General features: G+C 48.2%; 1 long non-coding RNA gene across 1 annotated transcript; it reads left to right on the top strand.

The window, feature by feature from the left end:
* The first annotated feature begins 5,209 nt into the window (after positions 1-5,209).
* LOC138662616 (uncharacterized) lies at positions 5,210-8,943 on the top strand. Its single transcript, XR_011318040.1, has 2 exons — positions 5,210-5,245; positions 8,743-8,943. It is a non-coding gene; the product is annotated as an uncharacterized lncRNA (long non-coding RNA).
* Positions 8,944-9,275: the final 332 nt, after the last annotated feature.

The following is a 9,275-nucleotide window of genomic DNA, read 5'->3' as shown; positions in this document are numbered from 1 at the left end:
GAGGGGGCTACCCCAACCCTTGCTACATTATTAAGACATGAACTACCTTATATTATACCCTGATATTAGCGCTTTTTACCGCACAATTGGTGGTCTTGTATCTATTTCTATGTAGCTACATAGTGGGCCCCAAGAATGATTTTCTCTGGTGGGCCCAAGGTGCTCCAGTCCGACGCTGCGTACACCTCGTACACACACGGCTCCGCTCTGTACGCCTCGTACACACACGGCTCCGCTCCGTACACCTCGTACATACACGGCTCCGCTCCGTACACCTCGTACACACACGGCTCCGCTCCGTACACCTCGTACACACACGACTCCAGTCCGTACACCTCGTACACACACACGACTCCGCTCCGTACACCTCGTACACACACACGACTCCACTCCGTACACCTCGTACACACACGACTCCAGTCCGTACACCTCATACACACACACGACACCGCTCCGTACACCTCGTACACACACAACTCCAGTCCGTACACCTCGTACACACACACGACTCCAGTCCGTACACCTCATACACACACACGACTCCGCTCCGTACACACACGGCTCCACTCTGTACACCTCGTACACACACACACGACTCCGCTCCATAAACATTGCACACTCTGCTCCGCTCCACATACCTTGTACACACACGGCTCCGCTCCGTACACACGTGGCTCTGCTCCGTTCACCTCGTACACACGCAGCTCTGCTCCGTATACCTCATACACACACGAATCCGCTCCATACACCTCATACACACACATGGCTCCTCTCCATACATCTCGTACACACACACGACTCCGCTCCGTACACCTCATACACACACGGCTCCACTCCGTACACCTCGTACACACACACGACTCCGCTCCGTACACCTCGTACACAGACGGCTCCGCTCCATACACATTACACACTCTTCTCCGCTCTGTATACCTTGTACACACACTGCTCCGCTCCGTACACCTCATACACACATGGCTCTTCTCCATACACCTCGTACACACACACGACTGCGCTCCGTACACCTCATACACACACAGCTCCACTCCGTACACACACACGACTCCGCTCCATACACATTGCTCACTCTCCTCCACTCTGTATACCTTGTACACACACGGCTCCGCTCCGTACACACGTGGCTCTGCTCCGTACACCTCGTACACACGCAGCTCCGCTCCGAACACCTTGTACACACATGACTCCGCTCCATACATTTTTCACAAGCTGCTCCGATCCATGCACCTCTTACACACATGACTCTGCTCCATACACCTCGTACACACACGGCTCTGCTCCGTACACGTCATACACACACGGCTCTGCTCAGTACACCTCGTACACACATGGCTCCACTCCATACACGTCATACACACACAGCTCTGCTCCGTACACCTCGTACACACGCGGCTCTGCTCCGTATACCTCGTACACACACGGCTCCACTCCGTACACGTCATACACACACGGCTCTGCTCCGTAAACCTCGTACACACGCGGCTCCGCTCCGTATACCTCGTACACACGGCTCCACTCCGTACACGTCATACACACATGGCTCTGCTCCGTACACCTCGTACACACGTGGCTCCACTCCGTACACCTCATGCACACACAAGATTCCGCTCCATACACATTGCACACTCTGCTCCGCTCCGTATACCTTGTACACACACGGCTCAGCTCCGTACACACGACTCCACTCCGTACACTTCGTTCACACACACACGACTCCACTCCATAAACATTGCACACTCTGCTCCGCTCTGTATACCTTGTACACACACAGCTCTGCTACATCCACACTGTAAACACCTCCTGACTTCACACATACGCTTACCCTCATCCAGCACCATGACAACCAGCAGAGTCCTGTACACAGAGGTCCTCCTGATTATGTGATCCCCTGACTCCTCCCATCCTGTGACCTCATCACAGGTCCTGTGCGCACAGAGCAGCCAATATGTGGTGTGCTGCTCTGCTGGTGCAGGGACTCAGGGAGCTGACCAGCTGATATTACACACCTCCCAACCAGTGCGTGACAACTAATATCCAGCCCGTGATCGCGGGGCTGACTGTCAAAATTGGGACAGTCCCGCTGGATCCGGGATGGTTGGGAGATATGTACTAGACCTTACACACTATTTCTCCATTGTACTAGCATGTTCCTTTGCTAGGTGAAGAGAATGGGGCATCAGACTGCGCTGCTTGCTTGTCAGGATAATGTACCAGAGAAGTCCAAGTAGCTGTAATAGAGAATAGACTTTATTTCTACGCGTTTCGTGTGGCCAAGGGGCCACGATTCTAGTTCAATTGTTAAATAGCAAAGTGCTTTTAAAAACAAGGAAAGTTGCAATTTCTTATTAAAAATCATCTTTGATCTAAAGAACATCTTGAATTCAGCATTGTTACGGCTCTTTGCAGAGGTTACTGGCTGCTTCAGAGGTGGCCGGTCTCCTAGGCAAAGAGTGAACGCTTACAGCTGCTTTCTGTAGAGCTTTATTGCCCCCGCACGTCTTCTCCAATACCAGAGGGGCAATGCCGCCTGTGTTATCGGCACTGGAGCGCGCGCCCCCTGCCATAGCTGTCAATCTTCAGGAGCACACTGCTCCTCCTTCCCCTACCATTAAGCGGGAAGACGACCTGTAAAAATCAATCTGCAAATTTTTAATGAAACCTAAATGCAAGAAATATTTTTAGCTTCAAATACATTAAGTAAAAATAAAATGATTGCCCCCACCCTCCCCCCAAAGTAGGACGACCTCTTTAATTCTCCTGCTATGGGGTTATTACTACAGCAGATGGTGTTTCTGTGGATAATGGGAAATGTCCTGATCCAACGTCTTCTGTCTTGTCTCCTTCTCTAGAACGTTGCGCTTTATGCAGATGTAAATGGGAAATAATTTCCAGATACCAGAGGCCAGGACGTCGGGAGATATCAGGTAAGAATCGTGTGCATGCCAACCCGGCTAGCGTGGAATGGTGCCAGCGCTGTGCTGCCCCTGGCTCATCCAGTTTATAGGGATGTACTGCCTGGCTGTCATATCCTTTGTCTCCTTTGTTACATACCTCTGCATTTTATGTGCTCATTACTCTACAATTCTACCTCTCTTTGTGCTGTGCCTGTAGGTGTTGTGCCATCTTCTTTCTTGAGGAGCACACTGCTCCTCTTCCTGCTGACTATTCTACCTTTCTTTGTGCTGTGCCTGTAGGGGGTGTTTCATCTTTCTTCAGAAGCACACCGCTCCTCTTCTTGCATGCTGACAATTCTACCTTTCTTTGTGCTGTGCCTGTAGGGGGTGTTTCATCTTCTTTCTTTGGGAGCACACCACTCCTCTTCCTGCTTGCTGACAATTCTACCTTTCTTTGTGCTGTGCCTGTAGGGGTTGTTCCATCTTCTTTCTTCAGGAGCACACCGCTCCTCTTCCTGCTTGCTGACAATTCTACCTCTCTTTGTGCTGTGCCTGTAGGGGTTGTTCCATCTTCTTTCTTCAGGAGCGCACAGCTCCTCTTCCTGCTGACAATTCTACCTTTCTTTGTGCTGTGCCTGTAGGGGTTGTTCCATCTTCTTTCTTCAGGAGCACACCGCTCCTCTTCCTGCTTGCTGACAATTGTACCTTTCTTTGTGCTGTGCCTGTAGGGGTTGTTCCGTCTTCTTTCTTCAGGAGCACACCGCTCCTCTTCCTGCTTGCTGACAATTCTACCTTTCTTTGTACTGTGCCTGTAGGGGTTGTTCCATCTTCTTTCTTCAGGAGCACACCGCTCCTCTTCCTGCTTGCTGCGGGAGGACATTGTGCTCCTGAAGATTGTCAGTTTGGACCTGCGGCATGGTTGCTCTGCTGGATCGTCCTGTGCATTCTCCAGTTCTGTAAGCAGAGGCAACTTTGCTTCTGCAGTTTGGGAGAAGGCGCTAACCAGCCGACCAGCACCATGGGTGCACTTGCAAGATCTAAAGCATAGATGGTGCAAGTACTATGCACTCCTTGCCTACGAGAGCCGCCATTTCTGAGCCTACAGAGGAGGTGGCTGGTAACAAGCAGTAAGTAATAGAATTAAGAATCTCTGTTCTTTCTAGAGGAAATTACTTTTAACAAGGGGTAAATTGCAGAGTTGGAAACCATTTTACCCATTTAATTGATAGAACTTTCTGCACACGTATTATTAGATGCTATAATCTGATAGTCTTGTTTTTGCTTTTCCGCCAGGTCTCCTCGCTCGCTCCGGCACTTATGAAGTGAAGTTCTTTGATGAAGAATCTTACAGTCTTCTGAGAAAGGTCAGCAGGGAGCAGTGTTGTATCTTCCCTACTAGTACTGTATTCTGTGTGCTCATGAATATGTCTTACTCTCTAGGCCCAGAGGAACAATGAAGACATCTCTGCCATCTGCAGCGCCCCAGAGATCTGGTCGTTGCAGTAAGGGGAGGGATGGTACGTCTGATGGCACTGAAGGAATTCTCCTGACCAGGTATCACCAGCACACATTACACTTCACACTCCGGCCACTAGGGGGAGCAAAAGGCTTTATTTATTGGGCCCCTCCTCACACTGGTAAAACTAGGGGTTGGATAGAAAGTTAGTCAGAAGCTGACTGGGTTGGATTCAGGCAACATCACGTGGCAGGGGGTGAGAAGACACAGGGGGGTCCCTGTCAGGCTTGGGAACCTGGCAGGTGCCTAGCGAACAGAACGTTACGGAACCGCGCCTGCACCTCCTTGCGGCGGTATCCTAAGAAAGAGACAAGAAAGGAAGGATATTGTGGAACAGTGTAAACGAGATCTAGCAAAAAGGAGTACCAGTAGGAGTCGTGCCGTGAGACCGAGGCAACATCCTACTGAGGCGCGTAGCCGGTGGCCGGAACACCGCGGGAGTAACTGACTTCAGGCCTTACTTCAAACTCCGCAGGACAGTTAATTATAGGTTGGCTGTCTACCTTAAATTTCCTAAGAAGACATAGGGGGCAACATTGGGAGAGGGGCGTCTCTAGGGTCCCGGAAGACCTCCAAGCCTTCCCGTCATACGGGTGCGTCCTAGCCAAAACATACTGGGGATGAGAAACTAGCAACATCTGGAACTGACAGACTGCACCACCTTTATTGGACGCCCCTTAGCAGGGTCGCGGACCGGGTCTAGCCACAGTGACAGCCTCAGAACCGAACCAGAGAGGCCTGGTACCGAAACGCGTGGCCCTTTGTCTGGGGGCGATCCACGATCAAGCCTCTCTTCACCGTCAATGTTGATCACCGGGTAAGGCTACCACTCATTGATCTAGATCGCACCGGACCTTGCACTTTATTTAAGCTTGGTTGTCGGCTCATGGGAAGAACTTTATAGGTAGTAGAGGTGAAGAGGTACCTTTGTCAGGAGGCTGTCTGGAAATTATCGTCATCTTGGAAGTCATCTTATAAAGGAGTCGTCCATTTTGGACATTTTTTGGAGGGGGGCTAATTAATTTCTTCCCAGTAAATGACATACTATTATATCATGGTACGGGGTGTATGGAGCGGTGGCAGGAGCTGAGCACGCTCACATAAGGCCTAAATCGGCTACATTGTACAACCAGCATCTTCCTCTAACAGTAAAATGATAATTAAAAAAAAAATCATATTTAGTTCCGTCTATCAAAATGTTGTAAAAGGGGGAAGAAAATTGAAACGCCAACATTTCTGGTTGTTGCGCTGAGCAAAAACTGCAAAGTTGCAATTGAAAGACAGTGTGTGTCTGAAAATGATGCAAATGAAATCTACAGATTTCACAAAAATGAGCCTTCACACAACTCCATGGATGGAAAATTATTAATTTAAATTTTATTCTTATGTATTTAATTTTAATATATATGTTTAGGGTTTCTTTTTTTTAACAAAGAATCTGAATATATATATATATATATATATATATATATTTTTTTTTTTTTTTTATTATTATTATTAATATATTTTTTTGCCACTTAACCCCTTCATGACCAGGGGATTTTTCGTTTTTCCGTGTTCGTTTTTCGCTCCCCTCCTTCCCAGAGCCATAACTTTTTTATTTTTCCGTCAATTTGGCCATGTGAGGGCTTATTTTTTGCGGGACGAGTTGTACTTTTGAATGACATCATTGGTTTTAGCATGTCGTGTACTAGAAAACGGGAAAAAAATTCCAAGTGCGGTGAAATTGCAAAAAAAGTGCAATCCCACACTTGTTTTTTGTTTGGCTTTTTTGCTAGGTTCACTAAATGCTAAAACTGACCTGCCATTATGATTCTCCAGGTCATTACGAGTTCATAGACACCAAACATGACTAGGTTATTTTTTATCTAAGTGTTGAAAAAAAATTCCAAACTTTGCTAAAAAAAAAAAAAAAAAAATTGCGCCATTTTCCGATACTCGTAGCGTCTCCATTTTTCATCATCTGGGGTCGGTTGAGGGCTTATTTTTTGCGTGCCGAGATGACGTTTTTAATGATAGCATTTCGGTGCAGATACGTTCTTTTGATCGCCCGTTATTGCATTTTAATGCAATGTCGCGGCGACCAAAAAAACGTAATTCTGGCGTTTCGAATTTTTTTCCCGCTACGCTGTTTAGCGATCAGGTTAATACTTTTTTTTAATTGATAGATCGGGCGATTCTGAGCGCGGCGATACCAAATATGCGTAGATTTGATATTTTTTTTATTGATTTATTTTGATTGGGGCGAAAGGGGGGTGATTTAAACTTTTATGTTTTTTTTATTATTTTCACATTTTTTTAAACTTTTTTTTTTAACTTTTGCCATGCTTCAATAGCCTCCATGAGAGGCTAGAAGCAGGCACAGCACGATCGGCTCTGCCACATAGCAGCGATCTGCTGATCGCTGCTATGTAGCAGAATTGCACGTGTGCTGTGAGCGCCGACCACAGGGTGGCGCTCACAGCGACGGGCAATCAGTAACCATAGAGGTCTCAAGGACCTCTATGGTTACCATTCACAAGCATCGCCGACCCCCGATCATGTGACGGGGGTCGGCGATGACGTCATTTCCGGCCGCCCGGCCGGAAGCGGTAGTTAAATGCCGCTGTCTGCGTTTGACAGCAGCATTTAACTAGTTAATAGGTGCGGGCAGATCGCGATTCTGCCCGCGCCTATTACGGGCACATGTCAGCTGTTCAAAACAGCTGACATGTCCCGGCTTTGGTGCGGGCTCACCACGGAGCCCTGCATCAAAGCAGGGGAGCCGGCATCGGACGGTATAGTACGTCCGATGCCGGTAAGGGGTTAAAGGGAACCTGTCACCCCGTTTTTTCAGTTTGAGATAAAAATACTGTTAAATAGGGCCTGCGCTGTGCGTTACAATAGTGTATGTAGTGTACCCTGATTCCCCACCTATGCTGCGAAATACATTACCAAAGTCGCCGTTTTCGCCTGTCAATCAGGCTGGTCAGGTCAGGTGGGCATAGTGACATCGCTGTTTCTTCCCCAGCTTTCCGTTGGTGGCGTAGTGGTGTGCGCATGTCCAAGTGCCGAATCCACTGCACGCAGGTGAAGAAAAAGCACACGATCTGCGCTATTACCCTTGTCATCGGTGGGGGCGGCCATCTTCCTGAGGCCGCGCGTGCGCAGATGGAGTGCTCTGCTGCACGGGGCTTCAGGAAAATGCCCGCGGGATGCCGCGCGTGTGCAGATGGAGATCGCGGCGGCTATTTTCCCAAAGCCGAGTTTGCATCTCGGCTTCAGGAAAATGGCCACCGCGATCTCCATCTGCGCACGTGCGGCATCCCGCGGACATTTTCCTGAAGCCCCGTGCAGCAGAGCACTCCATCTGCGCACGCGCGGCCTCAGGAAGATGGCCACCCCCACCGATGACAAGGGTAATAGCGCAGATCGTGCGCTTTTTCTTCACCTGCGCGCAGTGGATTCGGCACTTGGACATGCGCACACCACTACGCCACCAACGGAAAACTGGGGAAGAAACAGCGATGTCACCACGCCCACCTGACCTGACCAGCCTGATTGACAGGCGAAAACGGCGACTTTGGTAATGTATTTCGCAGCATAGGTGGGGAATCAGGGTACACTACATGCACTATTGTAACGCACAGCGCAGGCCCTATTTAACAGTATTTTTATCTCAATCTGAAAAAACGGGGTGACAGGTTCCCTTTAAATAATAATTATTTGAACACCTGGTATTTCCATAATCGGACTGAGCTGGAGAGTCTTCTTGAGGACTTACCTACAATCCTTGGGCTGCCAGGGTGAAAACTTTCCAGCGTCATTTTTTTTTTTTCGTTATTATTATTTACCCGGAGGATGGTAACATTAATGTGGTCAATCAAATCTACAACTTCTTTTGTACAAAAAAAACAAGCTCTCACGTTGCCATGTCGACCGATAAACAAAAATGTTCTGACTCTGAAGAAAAGGAGGAAAAAAACTATAGCGTAAAAATGAAAATTAACTGTGTCCTTAAGGGGTTATTGGAAATCTGTTAGGTTTGTCTCCCTATTCCTAGTATGCCTTGAAAATGTCCTGTTTCCGATCTATTAGATCCCAGCAGCCGCACCATCGTTTAGGAAAAGTATAGTTTGTATAACTGCCGAAATGCATGACACAAGTCCACTGAGCAGGTGCGGATCTTAGAAGCCCCCTGTGGAATCCGTGCCAAGCCATTCTCTACACTCACCATGGATGACGTCCCCCTTTGTCGTCCCCTCGCTGCTTGAAGCCTCCGGCTCTCCTGCCTGCTATCTCGAGGGTTAGTAACCGGTATTCTTCTGCTTTCAGGGTGCGTGGAACGGTCCTTGGGTATCCACAGAAGTGTTGGCCGGACTGATCGGTATATTACTATACTACACAGCGTACACCGCAAAGAGCAATATCCAGGCGTGAGAAGAACAGGCCGCCGCCAGGGAGAATGACTGGTCTGGGTGTAAAAAGTTGTCACGTTTTTTGTCATTAATGCAAATAAAACTTTTCTCTACAACTGATTATTTTTTTGTTTCTTTGATCTCCTCTTCATACTCTGAAAAAAACTGTATTCACATGAATAGAAGCTAAACTACAATTCTTGGCCACCAAATGCTGATCTGATCAGTGGGGGTGCTGAGTGTAAGCCCCCCACTGATAGGTCATCCATGTCAAAGTAGTTGTCAACCCCTTAAATATACATATCCCGATGTGCTCCAATCTTTTAGGTTGTGTATTGTTTCCCTCCGCCATACTGGCTGACGTTTGTGTATATAAATCGCTGTGTACAGCGCTCCTCCGTATGTGCGCTCCAAAGCATCATGTGCTAGTATCCCTTTAAGAACAGAGAC

Source organism: Ranitomeya imitator, chromosome 2 (genome assembly GCF_032444005.1).
Source record: "Ranitomeya imitator isolate aRanImi1 chromosome 2, aRanImi1.pri, whole genome shotgun sequence".
Lineage (NCBI taxonomy): Eukaryota > Metazoa > Chordata > Amphibia > Anura > Dendrobatidae > Ranitomeya > Ranitomeya imitator.
This window is presented reverse-complemented; position numbering and strand designations above follow the sequence as displayed.